The following is a 23,069-nucleotide window of genomic DNA, read 5'->3' on the forward strand; positions in this document are numbered from 1 at the left end:
TGGGACCCTTCAGTCCATAGGCCGACGCTGTATCCACTGAGCCAAGCTGGTCAGGGCAATAAAAGTATATTTTTAAAAAAGGAGTTGTGCATCAGGCCGTTGTTAAAAAGGCATAATCCTGGACCCCAGTTCAGTACTGGGGTTTCTGGTTTAGGGGGTGTGGGATCTGACTAGGGAATTTGCATTCATTTACTTTTCTGAAGCAGGAAGCCTATTGTAGAAAAACATTAGAAACAGCCCTGTATTGGACTTACCTGGTGATGATTCTGTACGTTATATACATGTCTAATCACTAATTTGTATACTTAACGTTAGTATAATGCTATATGTCAACTGTAAATGAAAAAAAGCTTTTTAACATATATTTACTTATTTCAGAGAGGAAGGGAGAGGGAGATAGAAACATCAATGATGAGAGAATCATTGATTGGCTGCCTCCTGCACGCCCCCCACTGGGGACCAAGCCCCCAACCCTGGCTATGCCCTGACTGGGAATCAAACCATGACCTCCTGGTTCATAGTTTGATGCTCAACCACTGAGCCAACATTGGAACCTCAACCCAAGCACCAGCTTAGGGTCCTGGGTGTCCAAAGCTTCAGTCTCGCCGAAACCGGTTTGGCTCAGTGGATAGAGCGTCGGCCTGCAGACTGAAAGGTCCCAGGTTCGGTTCCGGTCAAGGGCATGTACCTGGGTTGCGGGCACATCCCCAGTAGGAGATGTGCAGGAGGCAGCTGATTGATGTTTCTCTCTCATCGATGTTTCTGTCTCTCTCTCTCCCTTCCTCTCTGTAAAAAATCAATAAAATATATTTTAAAAAAAAAATAAGCTTCAGTCTCATGAGACCCTTAGGACCACAGACACTGATCACACAGCCGATTACTCCCAAACCTGAACCAGGTGCCCTCGTGATGACCACCCGTGGCCCATCATCATTAAGCCCCATGTTGAATCCTGACCCAGAACCTGACACTGCAATCAAACTAAATGGCACCTCGATCCATTAAAAACAGAGTGGCCCTCAAAGACCGTGATAGTAGGGACACGGTCACTGATCTCTACAGACCCCGAATCACCTGATGACCCCACACGTACCCCAACCACAGACAGGTGTAACACCTCCTTCCTGGCAAATACCTTGGTGCTCCGTTCACCTGACCCCCCACGATAATTCCGTAGGCCAGGTACACCGCTTCCACCCTGTGATGTCGTGTACCCGGTTAGAGACAAACCTCATAGGAGACAAAATTTTTCTAGAATTTTCAAAAAACGAGAACACATTGTTTAACGTGGTAAAATACACATAAATGTTTACCATTTTAAAAAATATATATTTTTATTGATGTCAGAGAGGAAGGGAGAGGGAAAAGAGATCGAAACATCAATGATGAGGGAGAATCATTGTCTGGCCACCTCCTGCATGCCCCCCACCAGGGATCGAGCCCACAATCTAGGCATGTGCCCTGACTGGGGATTGAACTGTGATCTCCAGACTCATATGTTGACGCTCAACCACTGAGCCACATCAACCAGGCAATAAAAATATATATATTTTTTAAAAGAGTGTCATAATATAAGCCAGACATAATTAAATTTTATTTTATGAATACCCCACTTTTAAAAAAGTTTAGCCTGCCATGAAATATATATATATGCCATGTTTACATATATAAACATTTTATATGGAAATGTTAAAAAATTAAAATAAAATTAGATCATACCTGCTTTTCTTCCCAGTATGATTGAAATATAATTTACATAGATTAGAACTACTTTTGTTTATTTACTTTTAAAAAATATATATTTTTATTGATTTCAGAGAGGGAGAGATGGAGCCCACAACCTGGGCATGTGCCCTTGACCAGAATTGAACCTGGGATCATTCAGTCCGTAGGCTGACGCTCTATGCACTGAGCCAAACCGGCTAGGGCTAGACCTACTTTTAATAAACTTTTTACTTCAAGAAGATTTTATATTTATACAAAAGTCAAAAGGTACTACTACAAAGAGTTCACATATACCTTCATTCAGATTCCTGCTATCTGAACATCTTATATAACCATGGTATATTTATGAAATTGAGAAATTAACATTGGTATAATACGCAACCAAACTATAGATCCTACTCAGATTTGACAAGTTTTTCTTCTGCCATTTTTTTCTTGTCCCAAGATTCAACCCCAAATACAATAGTTTTCAGACATCATGTTTCCTACATTTTCTCTGTTCTGTGACCATTTCTTGGTATTTTTCTTTTTTATGTCCTCAATTTTTTTGAGGAGTACTAATCAGGTATTTTGTATACTAACCAATCTTTAAGTTGGAATGAAAGAATTGCAAAAGTTAATTACATCATGAAACAGGCATAGAACACTTTTATGTTGCGTATATTAAAATTTGATCCATAAAGAGAGTAACTGCCACTATTTAAAGCTTAACTCAATGGCAAGGTAACTAGAAATATGGTGAAGGTATACTGCCCCCAACTGCCTGTGAGGTGTACTATCTGCTAAGACTTGTGACACAGCGTTTTTTCATTCAAGCCTTCTTTCCTTCATTACATTGCCTAAGCTTTTGCTAAAGACCACTAAATTGAATGTGTTCGTGTGATATTTCAGCAAGGATTTGCTGGCAAATGATGAGGTAACATAAATTACTGTAAATGATGCCATATGCATTGCAAGACAAAACTGTTTTCTCGTGTGAACTGACATCTACTGAAGTTTTACTTTTGGACAGATGCTTTCCCATAATTAGAAATATTTATTAATTCATAATCTCTGATGATTACACATGATAGGGTTTACTTACCACAAAAGGATTTCCCAATGTTACATTCATGGGATTTGTCTCAATAAACACTCTTTAGATATATAATGTCCTAAAATATTTTCAGCAAGGCTGATTGTATCTGAGTTATTTTGTAATTTTTTATCAAGAGATAATGACATAATTGATCAGTAAACACAGTACCAGGTTCTTTTGCATTAAGTCATTTTCATTGCATACTATCTTCTTGAGGGCCTAGAACTCAAAAAGGGATTTCCCCAAAGCAACCATCTGTAAATTCTCTTGTTTAACACGGATTGACAAGTGGGCAGAATCTTTCCCATAACTGCTGCACCCATTCGACTTCTCTCCTCATTGAGTCCTGAATTGGTCATGAAGGCTTCCCTACATTCATTACATTCACAGGGTTTCTCTTCATGGTGAAGCCTTTTCCACATACACTACAAAGGGTTTCTCTCCTGTATGTTTTCGCTGATGTCTGATTAGATTAAACTTCTCTGTGAAGCCCTTCCCACATTCACTACATATATAAGGTTTCTCTCCTGTATGAATCCGTTGATGGGCAATCAGCTTGCTTTTTGCTGGGAAGCCTTTTCCACATGCAGTGCACAAGTAGGGTTTCTCTCCCGTGTGAATTCCCTGATGTACAATAAGACGACTCTTCACGGCAAAGCCTTTCCCACATTCACTGCACATATATGGTTTCTCTGAAGTGTGACTTAGCTGATGTACAGTGAGGTTAGTCTTCATGGTAAAGCCTTTTCCACATTCGCTACAAACAAACGGTTTCTCTGTTGTATGTGTTCGCAGGTGTCTGATGAGATGACTGTGCGCTTTGAAACCTTTTCCACATTCACTGCAGACATAAGGTCTCTCTCCCGTATGAGTCCGTTGATGTAAGATGAGCTGCATCTTTCCTGGAAAGCCTTTTCCGCATTCACTGCATACATAGGGTTTCTCTCCTGTGTGAGTTCGCTGATGCACAATCAGATAACTCTTCCCAGTGAAACCTTTCCCACACTGATTGCAAATAAACGGTTTCTCTAAAGTATGAGTTCGCTGATGAACAGTGAGATTACTCTTTATGGTGAAGCCTTTTCCACATACACTACACACATATTGCTTCTCCCCTGTATGTGTTCGCTGATGTTTGATGAGAAGACTCTTCCTGGTGAAGCCCTTTCCACACTCATTACATGTATAGGGTTTCTCTCCTGTATGAGTTCGCTGATGTGTGGTAAGACTGTTCATCAAAGTGAAGCCTTTCCCACATTCATTGCATATAAATGGTTTCTCTCCAGTATGAGTTCGACGATGTGCAATAAGACGACACTTGACAATGAAGCCTTTCCCACATTCATTGCATATATAAGGTTTCTCTCCTGTATGAGTTTTCTGATGTTTAGTGAGGTAAGACTTCGTAGAAAAGGACTTCCCACATAGACTGCATCCATGGGGTTTCTCCCCTGTATGAGTTTGCTGATGATAAATGAGCTGCCACTTTTTTATGAACACTTTCCCACATTCACTACAGGAATATGGCTTCTCCCCCAGGTGAGTTTTCTGATGTATACTGAACTGTGATTTCTTGAGGAAGGTTTTGTCACATTCAGTGCATTCATATTGTTTCAGTCTTGTGTGAGTTTTCTGATGTTTAGTGAGCTTGGATTTTCTGGCAAAGGCCTTCCCACACAGACTGCACCCATAAGGTTTCTCCCTAGTATGAACTCTCTGGTGATCAGTGAGCTGAGACCTCTTCATGAAGGCGTTCCCACATTCAGGGCACACATGGGGTTTCTCTATGTTCTGACCTCTCTGTTGCTTATTAACAGGTGAGTCACTATTGATGTTTTTAATACTGACAGGAAATTTCATTTCAGTTTGTTCATTGTTAGCATGTAGAATGCATGTCCCATTGCCACTCAACTCAACAGAGTTAGTTAAGTGACAGCTTCTGTTTTGGTTTTCAAAATGTAAATTAGATTTTAAAGGTTTTTCACGAATGTCAAACATACCATGATTTTGCTTTAATAGGAAATGACCTTCACTCTGATGAAAAATATTTGCAAACATATTATATTCACAGCATAGTCCTAGATTCTTCTGAAGGCTTCGACTTTGCAAGTGACAATTCAGAGGATCAGCAACTTTCTTGAATTCTGGGAAAGAAGAGAACAGTAAATCGTTCTGTAATCTCTCATAATCTTTGTTTGAAATAAAACTGTTCTTGCCTGGCCGGTGTGAATCAGTGGTTGAGCGTTGACCTATGAACCAGGAGGTCATGGTTTGTTTCTGGTCAGGGCACATGCCCTGGTTGCAGGCTCAATCCCCAGGGTGGGGGCACCCAGCAGGCAGCCAATCAATGATTCTCTCTCATCATTGATGTTTTTTATCTATCTCTCCCTCTCCTTTCCTTTCAGAAATCAATAAAAGTATTTTTTTTAAAAGAAGAAATAAACTGTTCTTACAAAATGTCTTCATGTGCAGTAACTATTTATTTTAAAAATATATTTATTGATATTTTTTAACATTTTGTTTTAAATCTTCCCCTGAGGATATATATTATTATTATTGATTTGAGAGAGAGAGGAAGGAGAGACAGAAACATTGATACGAGAAACATCTATAAGTTGCCTCTCATACATGCCCTGACCAGGGATAGAACCTGCAACCAAGGCATGTGCCCTGACCAGGAATTGAACACACAACATTTTGGTGTAAGGACGACAGTCCAACCAAGTAAGCCTCCTGGCCAGGACTATTGATTTTTTTCTTTTAGAGAGGAAGGGAGAGTGAGGGCGAGAGCAAGAGCGAAAGTGAGAGGGAGAGGGGGAGAGGGAGAGGGGGAGAGAAAGAGAGAGAGAGAGAGAGAGAGAGATTGATCAGTTGCCTCCTGTACATACCCTGACCAGGGACTAAACCTGCAAATTAGGTATGTGCCTTGACCAAGAATAGAACCAGTGACCCTTGGGTGTAGGGGATGACACTCCAACCAATTGAGCCACAGCACCCATTGCTGAAGTAACTATTTAGTGTCAATTCTATGTTTTGTAGAATAAGAGATATATGTTGTCTTCGTCCACAGTTCTTGACACTGATATTGTCAAACCTTTGTAATTTTTATAAAAATTTATTTATTTAAAAAAAATTACTTATCCTAACTTCATACCTAACACTAATATCAAGTCTCTCTTTTAATTCTACAAAACAACTGGAATCCGGAACTCAAACCAAACCCTGGACCAAAACATAATCATTGTACAAACACTAAGACTCAAAGAAACTAAAATATTTCTCTAAATCATAACCATGACTGAAAGCAAAATATAACATCAATTCTAATGTTCCCACAAATAATAACCCTAAATAAATTCTAGCTGAAACCGGTTTAGCTCAGTGGATAGAGCGTCGGCCTGCGGACTGAAGGGTCCCAGGTTCGATTCCGGTCAAGGGCATGTACCTGGGTTGCGGGCATATCCCCGGTGGAGGATGTGCAGGAGGCGGCTGATCGATGTTTCTCTCTCATCGATGTTTCTGACTCTTTGTCTCTCTCCCTTCCTCTCTGTAAAAAATCAATAAAATATATTTAAAAAAATAAATAAATAAATAAATTCTAACACATTGGGTGAGTCTATGTCTGGCGCTAGGCTTAAAACTAACTCTATCTCTAGCTTTAACATCAAATTATAAAATGTTTCAACTCTAGAACTAACTCGAATTTAACTTCAACCGAGCCTATTTTCTACAATTAAGCTGACTCTAAATCTAAACCTTAAACTCAATTATAACAGTACATTTTTCATATTTTAAGATACAACAAATAACTTTGAACATAATAGATCTTATTATGCCCTGGCTGGTTTGGCTCTGTGGATAGAGCATTGGCCTGCAGACTGAAGGGTCCTAGGTTCAATTCCAGTTAAGGGCACATGCCTGGTTTGCAGGCTCCATCCCCAGTAGGGGGTGTGCAGAAGGCAGCCAATCAATGATTCTCTCTTATCGTTGATGTTTCTATCTCTCTCCCTCTCTCCCTCTCCCTTCTTCTCTGAAATCAATAAAATATATCCTACATAATAAAAGCCTAATATGCTAAGTGTCCAGTCGTCCGTTCAAGCATTCAAAGTGTAATATGCTAATGATATGCTAAGGCCATGCAACTGCTCATTATAACGTGGACTGACCACCAGGGGGCAGACAGCTGACCAGTCGCTATGATGTGTACTGGCCATCAGGGGGCAGACAATCCTACCGGTAGGGTAGATTGCTGCTGGGGTCTGCCCAATGGGGACTGAGCAAGATGGGCCAGACACGCCTTGGAGCCCTCCTGCGGTCCCTCCCAGCTGGCCAACCTTCCGCGTCCCTCCCCAGCCCGATCATGCACCCGTGGGGTCCCTCAGCCTGGCCTATCCCCTCTCGCAAAATCTGGGACCCCTTAGGGGATGTCAGAGAGCAGGTTTCGGCCAGATCCCACAGGCCAGGCCGAGGGACCCCACTGGTGCACAAATTCATGACTCGGGCCTCTAGTATATATATAAAAATAGATTTTTTTTTATATATATATTTTATTGATTTTTTACAGAGAGGAAGGGAGAGAGATAGAGAGTTAGAAACATCGATGAGAGAGAAACATCGATCAGCCGCCTCCTGCACATCTCCCACTGGGGACATGCCTGCAACCCAGGCACATGCCCTTGACCGGAATCGAACCCGGGACCTTTCAATCCGCAGGCCGACGCTCTATCCACTGAGCCAAACCGGTTTCGGCTAAAAATAGATTTTTAAAAAATACATTTTATTGATTCTCCACAGAGAGGAAGGGAGAGGGAGAGCCAGAAACATCAATGAGAGAGAAACATTGATCAGCCACCTCCTGCACACCCCCCACTGGGGATGCGCCCACAACCAAGATACATGCCCCCAACTGGAATCGAACCTGGGGCCCTTGAGTCCGCAGGCCGATGCTCCATCCACCGAGCAAACCGGTCAGGGCAAAAACAGATTTTATTATGCTATAAGTCATAGATATTCATTACAGAATTAGTAGAGATTTCATTCAAGGATTGAATCCTCTACAGGAAATAATATACAAAAATACCGTTGGGTAAGAATTAATTTTTTTTTTATCCTCACCTGAGGATATTTTTCCATTGATTTTTAAAAATATATATATCTTTATTGATTCCAGAGGATACACAGGATGCGGCAAGAGCAGCTTTACAGGTGTTTATATGGGAAATCTGGCATTAATTGATAAGTAATAATACAATTATAAACCTGTGTTTCATGTACTCATAACGGCAAACATACTTTTGCTCAACCTTTATTTATTATTTAAATATATTTTATTGATTTTTTTTTTTTACAGAGAGGAAGGGAGAGAGATAGAGAGTTAGAAACATCGATGGGAGAGAAACATCGATCAGCCGCCTCCTGCACATCTCCTACTGGGGATGTGCCCGCAACCCAGGTACATGCCCTTGACCAGAATCGAACCCGGGACCTTTCAGTCCGCAGGCCGACGCTCTATCCACTGAGCCAAACCGGTTTCGGCTTGCTCAACCTTTATTTAAAGAGAAGACAAGGTTCACTGATGGGCTAAATGGGAGAAGCAAGAAGAGGTTAATGAAAGTGAGGACTTACTAGTAAACATTACTCCAGGAGTGATGTTTCTTTTTTTTCTTTAAATATATTTTTATTGATTTCAGAGAGGAAGAGAGAGGGAGAGAGAGACAGAAACATCCATGATGAGAGAGAACCATTGACCAGCTGCCTCCTGCATGCCCCCTACTGGGGATTGAGCCTGCAACTCAGCCATGTGCCCTTGACGGGAATCCAACCCAGGACCCTTCGGTCCGCAGGCCGATACTCTATCCCCTAAGCCAAACCAGCTAGGGCAGGAGTGATGTTTCTTACAGCATTCAATTTTCTTACAGCATTTTTTGCCTTAAGATATAAATTTATTACTGATTATCTAGAGTACTTCTACTGGGAACGAAAGGATTGTGGAGTGAGCCACTAAGTAAGCGAAATGCCTTTTAATGAAATAAGGGATATTACTGAAGTTCAGAATGAGGAGAAAATCTAGACTGCATTGTGAAACAAAGTTTAATATTATTATCACATAGCCAAGTACAAATATGAAGAAATTATTTGACTGTATAGATGCTATACCAGGTCTAGTCTGAAAATATGTGTCAGTCCATGAACATTTACAAATTCTTCAAAGAGACTAAACTAGACTGTGTTTTGAACCATGTAAAATAAAACATGAAGGCATATCTAAAGTTCTGAAACTCAAGGACCCCACCAAAAAGAAACAAACACTGAGTATTGTGAAAGGGTGCACACCTGCTGACAGGGGTACAGAACAAATACACAGAGTAAGGACGTGGATTCTCAGCATCTGCTATCCAGATAATTATAACAGACTATTGAGGGTTATCATGTGCCTAAAACTTGCTATTCTTCTTCTTTTTTTTTTTTTATTGGTTTCAGAGAGGGAGAGAGAGAGAAACATCAATGAGACAGACTCACTGGTCGACTGCCTGCTGCACGCCCACCACTGGGGATGGAGCCTGCAACCCAGGCATATGTCCTGATTGGGAATTGAACTATGACCTCCTGGTTCATAGGTCAACACTCAACCTCTGAGCAACACCAGCAGGGCTTAGGTCAGGCAATTTAGCACCTTTCAAGTCACTCCTGGATTCTTCCCTAGGCACCTTTTATCTTTCATAATTTTAATCTGTGTTTTTCTACTCTCACAAATTGTAATGGTGAGTATAACATGGTTATATTTCCCTCCCTTATAAAGTCTGTCTTCTACAATTTAGGCAAAGTGGTCCATTTTCAAACTTAGTTACATAATGTCACTTTTCTACTGGTTTTTCAACTTTAATGGAATGACAGCAAGGTCTTCATTGGCCTCAAGAGGCGACGTGTGACCTATATCTCAGGGCCACCACCTTGTCCTTATCTGCAGTCATTTTCCCTCCTGCTCATTTCACTCTATCCAGAAAGGCTTCCTAGAAGTTCCTCAAACACATTCCAAATTCAGCTCTGGAACTTCCCATGGGCTTACATTTGGAGAGCTCCAGGGAGCTAACTCACATCCCTGATCTACGTGCTCAAAAGAACCCTATCAGCCGAAACCGGTTTGGCTCGGTGGATAGAGCGTCAGCCTGCGGACTGAAAGGTCCCAGGTTTGATTCCGGTCAAGGGCATGTACCTTGGTTGCAGGCACATCCCCACTGGGGGGTGTGCAGGAGGCAGCTGATCGATATTTCTCTATCATCGATGTTTCTAACTCTCTATCCCTCTTCCTTCTTCTCTGTGAAAAATCAATAAAATATTTAAAAAAAAATTTGGCTCTCAAGAAATTTCAATCGTTGTACTGTTGATATTTGGCTCTGTTGACTAATGAGTTTGCCGACCACTGATCTAGCGTACTTCTACTGAGAATGAAAGGACTGTGCAATGTAGAGAGGAGGTATACATTTTTAAGACTTTTCTTGTACTGCTTTTAACTTAAAAAATACAAGCCTATTGCCCTAGATGGTCTGGCTCAGAGCATAGAGCATCAGCCTGCGGACTGAAGTGTCCCAGGTTTGATTCCGGTCAAGGGTACATGCCCAGGTTGCAGGCTCGATCCCCAGTGAGGGGGTGTGTAGGAGGCAGGCAATCAATGATTCTCTCTCATCATTGATGTTTCTATCTCTCTCTTTCTCTCCCTTCCTCTCTGAAATTAATGAAAATATATTTTTAAAAAATATTAGGCTATCAACATGCAAGTTCTAAAGAAATAAAGCAGTCACTTAGATTGCAGGAGGCAATTACAAGTATGGAACACATTAAAGAGTTTTCAGGAAAAGGACAGACTTTCTAAGCAAGGTAATAGCGTATCACAGAGATCACTGAAAGAGAAACTGCAATTACATATGACAGGAAACTTGGTTACCTGGGACTAAGTGTCATCAGCATATGATGAAAAAGTAATCAGTTTTATTTTTATATCCTAGCAATGAATAATCTGAAAATGCAATCACGAAAATAATTCCATTTAAATACTTACTTTAAATAATATGAGAGAATCTCATACTTAAGAATAAACTAAAGAAAAGGAACTATAGAACTTTTATTCTGAAACTTACGTTGTTGGAAGAAATTAAAGAACGAATTAGATAGAAAGACAATGATCATGGATCAGGAAGTTTAATATGGTTAAGATGGAATTACTACTCAGTTCAGTTACAGATTCAATGTAATCCCTACCAAAATCCTAGCTGTTTCTTCTTCTTTTTTCTTTTTTTAATTTTTTAAAATATCTTATTGATTTTTTACAGAGAAGAAGGGAGAGGGATAGAGAGCCAGAAACATCAATGAGAGACATCGATCAACTGCCTCCTGCACGCCCCCCACTGGGGATGTGCCCGCAACCAGAATCAAGGTACATGCCCTTGACCGGAATCGAACCTGGGACCCTTCAGTCCGCAGGCCGACGCTCTATCCACTGAGCCAAACCGGTTCGGCTGTTTCTTTTTTTTTTGCAGAGATTCACAAGCTGATTCTAAAATTCAAATGAGCCGAAACCGGTTTGGCTCAGTGGATAGAGCGTCGGCCTGCGGACTGAAGGGTCCCAGGTTCGATTCCGGTCAAGGGCATGTACCTGGGTTGCGGGCACATCCCCAGTGGGGGGTGTGCAGGAGGCAGCTGATCGATGTTTCTCTCTCATCGATGTTTCTAACTCTCTATCCCTCTCCCTTTCTCTCTGTGAAAAATCAATAAAATATATTTTAAAAAAAAATAAAATAAAATAAAATTGAAATGAAAATTCAACCATCCAAAAATCAAAATTATTTTGAAAGAGGACAAAGTTGGGTAGTTCACTCTTTCCAATTTCAAAACTTATAAAGAGCTACAGGAATCAAGGCCTCAATAAGAAGGTGTAAATAGCTCTGGGTGGTGTGGCTTAGTTAGTTGGAGTGTGTCCCATGCACCGAAGGGTCACTAGTTGGATTCCAGGTCAGGGAACTTGCCTAGGTTGAGGGTTTAGTAACTGGTGGGGGCCAGTTCAGGAGAAAACTGATAGATGTTTCTTTCTCTCTCTCTCTCTCTCTCTCTCTCTCTCTCTCTCTCTCTCTCTCTCTCTCTCTCCAGTTATGGCCAGTATTGCACAGTGGTTGGAGCATTGGCCCATTCACCAAAAGACTGCGGTTTGATTCCAGGTCAAGGGCATGTACCTGGATTGCAGGTTGGATCCCCAGTTACCAGCAAATACAGGAGGCAACTAATCAATGTGTTTCCCTCACATCGATTTTTCACTCTCTCTCTCTCTTCCTCTCCCTCCTTCCCTTCTACTCTCTCTAAAAAAAAAAAAAAAAAAAAAAAAATCAATTGAAAAAGTATCCTCCAGTGAGGATTAACAAAAAACAAAACCAAAAGCACTTATTACGAATATATTAAAAAACATTTCTGTAAATATAAAATGTTCTAAAATTGATTGTGATGATGGTTCCACCACAACTATATCAAATATACCACAAAACAGTGAATTATATAATTTAGGTGAATTGTATGGTACGTGAATTAAATCTAAGTAAAACCACTAAAACTATGATGTGGTTTTTGTTGTTGTTGTTGCTGTTTTTTTTAAATAATTGTAGCCCTGACCAAACTGCTCAGTTAGTTGTAGCATCATCCCAATATATGAAGGTTGCACATCCCTGGTCAGGGCAACAAAGAAGAATCAACCAATAAATGCATGAATAGGTGAAATGACAAATCTATCTATCTATCTATCTATCTATCTATCTATCTATCTATCTATCTAACTATCTATCTATCTATCTATCTACCTACCTATCTCTCCCCCACCTCACTCTAAGATCAATAATAATAAAACAATTAAAATGAGTAAATAAATCAATATATGCAGTAATAACATCTTAGAACGGACAAAAATCTGAATTGGGAAAACTAGGAAGTAAGTCATTTGAAGCAGACATAAGTTATGACGTCGTTTGGTCTCAAACTCATGCAATATGTTAAGATCTTTTCTTGTTCATCAAATGAAGCAGTAGAGATCTTTTTTTATTTTTTTATTTTATTGATTCTTTACAGAAAGGAAGGGAGAAGGATAGAGAGTTAGAAACATCGATGAGAGAGGAACAGCTGCCTCCTGCACACCCCCCCACTGGGATGTACCACAACCAAGGTACATGCCCTGGGCTGGAATCGAACCCGGGACTCTTCAGTCCGCAGGCAGACGCTCTATCCACTGAGCCAAACAGGTCAGAGCAGTAGAGATCTTTAAGAAGGGAGAGCTCAGCATGTAGGGAACATCCCAGATGATGCGAGGATGGACAGAATTCAAAGTATCTAATTCGGAAAGAGGAACTAATAGTAAAAAAACAATAGAGGGAAGGTGATTCCTGCTCTCACACACAAAATGGGAAATCAGAGGCCAGCTGCTATGACGATGAGTAAAACACATTGGAAGAAAGGGTACATTAGACGATATTGAAGGAGAAGTCAATTTGGGAGCCCATTTCACAGGACAGAAATAGGTCACCTCATGGGAACAGAGGAGACGTTTAAGATGAGAACTGAATATTTAGAACTTTGGGAGGATGGGGGAAAACAACATAAATGCACCAGGAAAAGCAGGTTATTATTCATTTTAATATACTCATTTTAATATATTTGTAGTAAGCGCTTTTGGTTTTGTTTTTTGTTTTTGTTTTTTTGTTGTTTTTTTTTTGTTTTTGTTTTTTAATATATTTTATTGATTTTTTACTGTTTTTTGTTAATCCTCACCGGAGGATACTTTTTCCATTGATTTTTTTTTTTTTTTTTTTTACAGAGAGTAGAAGGGACACAGTATCCAAAGTGGGTTGGAGGTTATGGAAGGAAATCACTCTTTCCAGCCAGGGCATGAAGGCCCAGTAGTAAGAAAAAAAGTGATGAATTCAAAGTTCTGTCTTTCCAAAGAGACCTGGGAAGTAGAATTCCATAGCTACAGAAGTGGTAACACAGACAGAGACACTGTGACCGTGGACAAAGGGAAAAAAAATCTGAAAATCCTAGGACAAAGGAAACTATGCAAACAAAATCAAGATGTAGATAAAATAAGCAAGGCAGAGCTCAGAAAAGAAAACCAGGGCATGCTATCCTCTCAACTTCTACAAAAGGGTTCTCATACGTGGAGGGGATGTTTTTTGAGTTTCCTCATTCACTGTCACAGCTCTGACAACGTCGCTGACTAGAATGTGACTTCCCGGCCACCCGCCTTGCTGGTTCTCCCCCCCTCACCTGGAGAGACTGGACAGTGGTGTCCACGCTGTACTGTCCACAGTTCTTCCCCTTGTTCCAACTTGGAGAGCGCGTCTGGTTTGCTGGCTTGATACCCTGCTTGTGAACAATGACAGAGAGTTAGACATATTCTATTGGGCTGGGCTCTGTCAAGAAGGGAGAATGAGCCCTGGCTGGTTTGGCTCAGTGGATGGAGCATTGGCCTGCAGATTGAAAGGTCCTGGGTTCGATTCCAGTCGAAGGGCACATGCCTGGGTTGCTCGATCCCCATTGTGGGGCTTACAGGAGGTAGCCAATGGATGAGTCTCTCTTATCATTGATGTTTCCGTCTCTCTCTCTCCCTCTCCCTTCCTCTCTGAAAACAGTGAAAAAAAAAAGAATATTTTATATATATTGTATTGATTTTTTACAGAGAGGAAGGGAGAGGGATAGAGAGCTAGAAACATCAATGAGAGAGAAACATCGATCAGCTGCCTCCTGCACACCCCCCACCGGGGATGTGCCCGCAACCGAGGTACATGCCCTTGACCGGAATCGAACCTGGGACCTTTCAGTCCGCAGGCTGACACTCTATCCACTGAGCCAAACCGGTTAGGGCCAGTGAAAATATATTAAAAAAAAAAAAAAAAAAGAATGGAGAATGAACAGGTTCACATTAACACAATGACTTTTATATCAGGAGAGGGGACATGATACTCTCTTGTCTGCGGCAAGAGAAAGATGTGAGGTTGTACCATGTCCATATCTGTATTTATTCTGAACAGTTAAGCAGCTTATCAATAAAAAGCCACTGACTGGGGACCATCGGACTGACACGGGGGAGCTGTCCTCACCCACGGACACCAGGTGGCTGTAGGTCTCCATCATCACGTCCCTGTACAGGTCCTTCTGCTCAGGGTCCAGGAGCTGCCACTCCTCCCAGGTGAAGTCCACGGCCACATCGTGAAATGTCAGGGGTTCCGGTACCAACTCCATGCTGTGTAAGGGCGTGACGTCCTGTACATGACCTGGGAGAAATGTTAGTTTTTCTGCTCATTTTCACTTTACAGACTGCACCTATATAGCCAGTGGAGTTTTATTTTAATATACAGTTGAAGAACCCCACGGCTAGTAAAATACTATTTGTAATTGTACATCCATGCAGTCTTCCAATTAGATCAGTGGTTCTCAACCTTCTGGCCCTTTAAATACAGTTCCTCATGTTGTGACCCAACCATAAAGTTATTTTCGTTGCTACTTCATAACTGTAATGTTGCTACTGTTACGAATCGTCATGTAAATATCTGATATGCAGGATGGTCTTAGGAGACCTCTGTGAAAGGGTCGTTGGACCGCCAAAGGGGTCACTACCCACAGGTTGAGAACCACTGAATTAGATGTTTCTATAATGTGAAAGAGTTAAATGTGCTTGTTAACCTAGAAACACAGGTCATATATTCAAATTCATAAATTTGAAAGAGAGAAAAAAAATATATATGTGTGTGTGTGTGTGTGTGTGCACTTTTCAGATTAACGGAGGTGGTTTTATAGGCCTCTTCAAATCCACTACAGAAGAAAGTAAAGGAAAAAAACAAATCCAGTCACCTGAGCCTGGAGTATTTCCTTCTGTTCTCTGAATAGAGCTGGCAACAGGGAGGCTCTGTCTTGGTGTCTTTGGGGTCTGCTCTGTGTTTCTGTATAGAAATCTATCTGTAGTCAGGGGTATCACGGAGATGCTGATACTAACCCTGCAGCCTCTTCCTGCTTCACATGATTCAATTGTGCCTGGTGCCGTCATAGATACGTCCAAACTTGTAAAGAATTCTTATGAGTTTATTTGAGCCAAAGTGACGACAAGTGCCTGGAAGCAAAATAACAATGAATTAAGAAAAGGTTGCCAAAACCGGTTTGGCTCAGTGGATAAGAGCGTCGGCCTGCGGACTGAAAGGTCCCAGGTTCGATTCCGGTCAAGGGCATGTACCTGGGTTGCGGGCACATCCCCAGTAGGAGATGTGCAGGAGGCAGCTGATCGATGTTTCTCTCTCATCGATGTTTCTAACTCTCTTTCTCTCTCCTTTCCTCTCTGTAAAAAAATCAATAAAATATATTAAAAAAAAAAAAGAAAAGGCTTTAGAGAATGGCAGTTTTACACCTAATTTATACATGAGAATCAAAGAAACACAAGAAGGTTACATGAAATCCATGGGTGAAACATTAGGGGTGAGGGGAAAAGCAAAGCAGAGAAATCTCTGGGATTGGATTAAAAGTAAAAGGAACAGACACCTACCTCTGCGTAGGTGGAAATAGGATAATTAACACTTAGGAATTAACATGACAGCAATACCATTGAGGGACTCTGTGGTCTCTTGCTCTGGTGGGAGATTGTGCTCTGAGGAATCTGGAAAAAAAAAAAAAAGAAATTACCCCAACATTTCAAAGTCATGTCATCCCGGATGTAAGAAGACAATCGAGGCTTGGTTAAGTTAAAGAATGACCTTTTTTAAAAAATATATTCTTTAAAAATAATTTTAGAGAGGAAGGGAGAAGGAGAGGGACAGAGACATCAATGATGAGAGAAAATCATTGACTGGCCGCCTTCCGCACGCCTCCTACTGGGGATCGAGCCAGCAACCTGGGCATGTGCCCCTGACCGACCGGAATCAAACCCAGAACCCTCAGTCTGCAGGCTGATGCTCTATCCACTGAGCCAAACAGACCAGGCCTAAAGAATGACCTTTAGTGTAGATACCAGTCTAGGACATGACTATTGCCTAGACTCGCTTTGAAGTTAGAAGGAATTCATTTCATACCATCCAATGTGTTGTTTTGGCCTTTGAGTTCGTAAGGCTCTCCATACAGGCCCCTCTGAGTTTGCTAGGTTTAGTATGTGGTCCCCTTTAGGTCCACACTGGGGAGTAACAACCTGCGATAAGTTGAGGAGAAAAGTCATTGAGTGGTACATTTCCTCTGGGACCTGTTGCTAAGGTGCTCCTGCTGACAATGCCCACAGTATCGCTGGAATCCCTTTTTTAGTTTCCGGGAAATATTGACTCTTCAGGCCAATAAATCCTTAGGTTCTAAATGTGGTGAAGGTGTTCCTTAATTCTCTGGAGTTTTGTGGAGTGATTGTGAAAAAAGGATGAGGGAAATGACACTATGGGGGTAGAATAATTTTTCTCCTTCTTTTCTAGGTTCTTTGCTTGGTCTAATAATTAAATCGATATACCCCAGATTAACAGAGGAAAAACAATCAAAAAGGTTAACAACAGCCCTAGCTGGTTTGGCTCAGTGGATAGAGCGTCGGCCTGTGGACTGAAAGGTCCCAGGTTCGATTCCAGTCAAGGGCACATGCCTGGGCTGCAGGCTCGATCCCCAGTAAGGGTGTCCAGGAAGCCGCCAATCAATGATTCTCTCTCATCATTCATGTATATCTCTCTCTCTCTCTCTCCCTTTCCCTTCCTCTCTGAAATCAATAAAAATATATTTAAAAGCCGAAACCGGTTTGGCTCAGTGGATAGAGCGTCGGCCTGCGGACTGAAGGGCCCCAGGTTCGATTCCGGTCAAGGGCATGTACCTGGGTTGCGGGCACTTCCCCATTGGGGGATGTGCAGGAGGCAGCTGATCGATGTTTCTCTCTCATCGATGTTTCTGACTCTCTATCCCTCTCCCTTCCTCTCTGTAAAAAATCAATAAAATATATTAAAAAAAAATATATATATATATATGTATATTTAAAAATAAAAAGGTTAACAACATGTATCCCTCCTGCATACATACAAGTGACCTAGTAAAATGAAGTCACTGTCCAAAGTGGAAGGCTCCATAAAGATATTGGGGTTGTAGAGTCGGTTAGCAGAGGTTCCCAGGAAAAGCACAGTAAACAAGGGTAAGGCTGCTATGCACCTCGAAGTCCTCTCTCCTCCGCTGATAGTTCAGACAGGTTTGGCATAGTGAGGGAGACACCTTACAGATGACATTGCCTTTACAAATGTAATGCCCTTCACAAGGAGTAACATACTAGGGTTTCTCCCCTCAAGATTCAGTTTCCTCAAATTAACCAGCCTAAAGTTACCAATATCCCAAAGAGGCATATTTTAGGGTGGCAAGCTGTCCCCTTCTGATTCAAGAAATGATGTATTGAAAAGACAAAATTAGCCTTAGCTGGATTGGCTCAGTGGATAGAGTCTTGGCCTGCGGCCTGAAGGGTCCCAGATTCAATTCCTGTCAAGGGCACACAACCAGGTTGTGGGCTGGATCCCCAGTAGGGGGTGTGCAGGAGGCAACCAATCAATGATTCTCTCTTATCGCTGCTGTTTCTCTCTCCCTTTCCCTTCCTCTCTGAAATCAATAAAAAAAAATCTTAAAATTATCTCAGAAACAACCAACAGATTTTCGCACATATAGTTGGCTAGAAGCGCATAATGTACTTAAGCTCATTTCAGAGTAATTCAGTCACTAGCCATGGGAACTGGAACCACCACAATTGACGAAGACGGACCCAAACTTACTAATACACTGGCATATATGCTCACCTTGTCAGAGGGATGGATATGAAATAAAATGCAGATTCTGTTAGCAAAGAAAAACGCATGAATGTATGACAGGCAAATAAGCAACAGCGTCCACTGCTATCAGTATCTACACTAATAAAAGAGAAACATGGTAATTGGCGTACAACCGCTACCCTTCCCATTGGCTAATCAGGGAGATATGCAAATTAACTGTCAGCCAAGATGGCGGTGGCAGCCAGGGATCTTGGAATTAATATGAGGCTTGCTTGCTTCAGTGACGGTGGACTCCAACATTCCATGCCTGCCACTGCAGGCCTCTGAGCCTGCAGTTTCAAACATTGTAACAAATATAGACTCCCAGAAACCAGCTTTCAGCCGGCTAGGATCTCAGAGCTGGAGTTGATACAGAGTTTTGTTTTTTGTTTTTTTGTTTTTTTTTTAATATATTTTATTGATTTTTTACAGAGAGGAAGGGAGAGAGATAGAGAGTTAGAAACATCGATGAGAGAGAAACATCGATCAGCTGCCTCCTGCACATCTCCTACTGGGGATGTGCCTGCAACCCAGGTACATGCCCTTGACCGGAATCGAACCTGGGACCTTTCAGTCCGCAGGCTGACGCTCTATCCACTGAGCCAAACCGGTTTCGGCGATACAGAGTTTTGAGAACCGAAACAAACCAGATACCTGCTTTCAGGAGCGGAGGCCTAAGAGCTGGAGCCAGAGCTAAAGCTGGCCCAGAATAAAAAAGAAAAAAAGAAAAAAAGGAGCAGTTGGGAGCTTCAGTCCCAGCCTGAAAACAGCCCTCAGCCCCTCACCCAGACTGGCCAGGCACCCCAGTGGGGACCCCCACCCTGAAGGGTGTGTGACCAGCTGCAAACAGCCATCATCCCCTCATCCAGGCTGGCCAGGCACCCCAGTGGGGACCCCCACCCTGATCCAGGACACCCTTCAGGGCAAACCAGCCGGCCCCCACCCGTGCACCAGGCCTCTATTCTATATAGTAAAAGGGTAATAGGCCTCCCAGCACTGGGATCAGCGGAGCTGAGAGGCCTCCCGGCACCGGGATCAGTGTGACAGAGGGCAGCACCCAAACCCCCTGATGGGCCCTGCTCTGTGCGTGACAGGGGGGAGCTCCTCAACCTCCTGATGGGCCCTGCTCTGTGCGTGACGGGGGGGTGGGGGGGGGAGCTCCCCAACCCCCTGATTGGCCCTGCTCTGTGCGTGACAAGGGGCAGCACCCCAACCCCCTGATTGGCCCTGCTCTGTGCGTGACAGGGGGGAACTCCCCAACTCCTGATCAACTGTGCTCTGTGCATGACAGGGGGGAGCTCCCCAACCCCCTGATTGACCCTGCTCTGTGCGTGACAGGGTAAGGAGCCCCAACCCCCCTGATGGACCCTGCTCTGTGCGTGACAGGAGGCAGCACCCCAACCCCCTGATTGGCCCTGCTCTGTGCGTGACAGGGGGTGGCGCCACAACCTCCCCATCGACTCTGCCTTGAGTGTGACAGGGGGCGGTGCCCCAACCCCCCAATTGGCCCTACCCTGAGCGTGACTGAGGGTGGCATGGCAACCTCCCAATCCGCCCTGCTCTGTGCATGACAGGGGGCGGCGCCCCAACTGCCCAATTCGCCCTGCTCTGAGCCCAACCAGGGGCTGCACCTAGGGATTGGACCTGCCCTCTGCCACCCGGGAGCAGGCCTAAGCCAGCAGGTCGTTATCTCCCGAGGGGTCCCAGACTGCGAGAGGGCACAGGCCGGGCTGAGGGACCCCCCCTCCCCCCGAGTGCACAAATTTTTGTGCACCGGGCCTCTAATGTGTGTGTATATATATATTATTGATTTCAGAGAGAAAGGGATAGGGAAAGAGAGATAGAAACATCAGTGATGAGAGAGAATCATTGACTGGCTGCCTCCTGCACGTCCCCTACTGGGGATCAAGCCCACAACCTGGGCATGAGCCCTTGACCGCAATCGAACCCAGGACCCTTCTGTCCACAGGCCAACACTCTGTCCACTGAGCCAAACCGGCTAGGGCTGCTATGGATATATTAAGAGGTGAGAGCAGAAGTTAACAAACTTTTTCTTAAAGAGACAAAGGGGGCATGTTCCCATTCGCAGACCAAACTGTCTGTGTCACAAACTCAATTCTGCCTTTGCAGCGCGAAAGGTGCCACAGAGGATGCATGACACAGGGGCGCTGCTGGTTTAGTCCCTGGGTCTCTAGTCAGTCAACAAGTGGACTGAAGGTTAAAAAACAGAAGGAGCCCTAACCGGTTTGGCTTAGTGGATAGAGCATAGGCCTGCGGGCTGAAAGGTCCCAGGTTCCATTCCGGTCAAGGGCATGTACCTTGGTTGCGGGCACATCCCAGTAGGGGTATGCAGGAGGCAGCTGGTCGGTGTTTCTCTCTCACCGATGTTTCTAACTCTCTATCCCTCTCCCTTCCTCTCTGTAAAAAATCAATAAAATATATTTAAAAAAACAAAACAAAAACACATGCAATTCCTGATAATACAGTCAGGGGCACTGATCTCTTAAAAAAAAAAAAAAAAACAGCAAAAAAAAAAAAAAAAAAATGAAGGAGCCCTAACCGGTTTGGCTTAGTGCATAGAATGCAGGCCTCTGGACTGAAGGGTCAGAGGTTCAATTCTCGTCAAGGGCACATCCCCAGTGGGGGGTGTGCAGGAGGCAGCTGATCGATGTTTCTCTCTCATGGATGTTTCTAACTCTCTATCTCTCTTCCTTCCTCTCCGAAAAAAATCAATAAAATATATTTAAAAATAAAAATAAACAGAAGGACTGGCAATAGCACTCCGGGCCCTGATGCCTTTGGGCCCAACAGCAGCCAAGGTCCTAACCTTAAAAACACCAGGGATCTGCCCTGACCGGTTTGGCTCAGTGGATAGAGCTGTCACCCTGCGGACTCAAGGGTCCCAGGTTCGATTCCAATCAAGGGCATGTACCTTGGTTGCAGGCACATCCCCAGTAGGGGGCGTGCAGGAGGCAGCTGATCTATGTTTCTCTTTCATCGATGCTTCTAACTCTCTATCGCTCTCCCTTCTTCTCTTTAAAAAAACTCAGTAAAATATAGTTTTTGGAAAAAAAAACCACACACCAGGGATCCTGCTCGTGCAAAACTTCCCCCTCGCCAGCCTCTCGGGACCGCGGACTCTGCTCACACTTCCTTCTTCATCGGAAACGCAGGCCAGACACTCCCAGGCGGGGACACCCGCGCCGGCTCAACATCACTGACGCGCGTATTAAATCCCCAACCTGAACCTGACTCCACGATCATCTTCAATGCCCCCGGCACTTCTTACACGCGGGGTGACCCGCAGCACCCCACAGCCTGACAGTCCGGACCAGGGCGTCACCTCTACAGACTCTTCATCTGGGCACCGACCCCGCGGGCACCCCGACCACAGACAGATGCCTCTGCTGCCCTTCAAATACCTCACAACCCGGTCCTACACGGGTCCCCTCAGCTATCCTCCCGCCGCTCCTACCCTCCCCCTCCGTCCCCGCGATGATTCCACGCTCCGCACAACACCGCGCCCACACGTCACGTGTGAGAAACCAAACTTTGGCTGTGACAAAAAAAAACAACAAAAACTTTTGGGGACAAAACCACACACTCACCTGAATTTTTGCCCAGCCCGACGAGGGGAGCGCGACCGTGGTATTTCCGCGAACGGCTTCGACTTTTGTCCTGGTGCCGCCCGGTCTACGGTGGCCCAGGAGGACCTCGGGCGTTTGAGGAGGCGTTTGGCAGCGACATGTCTGCGCCCACGTCGCGGCGCCGCCATGGGGGCCGCCATTGGTGACACCTGGTTGCCGTACAGAAGGCAGAGCCCGCGTTAAGGCGCTTAGCCCGTATTGGTTGCTAAAAGCATCTCGTTTTCCAGCACTTCCTACGCAAAAAATAAAATAAAAAGGTTAAGTTTTCAGAGCTTCGCGGTGCAAACACCGTGCAACCTCAGTTGCTTTCCGAGGGCTGGGCAGAAAAGTCCGATAGCTGCGGAGTATATGATTCTCCCCTTTATATATAAGTTTATATACATGACAAACCACGTTCCCAAAGGAGCAATTAGGGGGGCAGGAGGAGGTCCTGCTAGAAAAGGTCAATTTAATGCAGCGGTTCTCAACCTGTGGGTCGCGACCCCTTTGGGGGTCGAACGACCCTTTCACAGGGGTTGCCCAAGACCATTGGAAAACACATAGATAATTACGTATTGTTTTTGTGATTAATCACTATGCTTTCATTATGTTAAATTTGTAGCAATGAAATTGGGGGTCACCACAACATGAGGAACCGTATTAAAGGGACTCGGCATTAGGAAGGTTGAGAACCACTGATTTAATGTATTTGGTAAACGGACACCCACGTATACCTCTGGCTGGAAAATAGTTGTCTTGAGGCGTGTATTTTTTTTGTTTGTTTTTTTAATAGCTAGAAATTACTGAGCACTTTTTAAAAAA

At 43.5% G+C, this 23,069-nt stretch overlaps 1 pseudogene; it reads right to left on the reverse strand.

Moving 5' to 3' along the window:
- Positions 1–1,794: 1,794 nt before the first annotated feature.
- Positions 1,795–17,294, reverse strand: LOC132216083 (zinc finger protein 615-like; annotated as a pseudogene).
- Between the last annotated feature and the right edge of the window lie 5,775 nt (positions 17,295–23,069).

The sequence above is a fragment of the Myotis daubentonii genome, chromosome 15 (assembly GCF_963259705.1).
Source record: "Myotis daubentonii chromosome 15, mMyoDau2.1, whole genome shotgun sequence".
NCBI lineage: Eukaryota > Metazoa > Chordata > Mammalia > Chiroptera > Vespertilionidae > Myotis > Myotis daubentonii.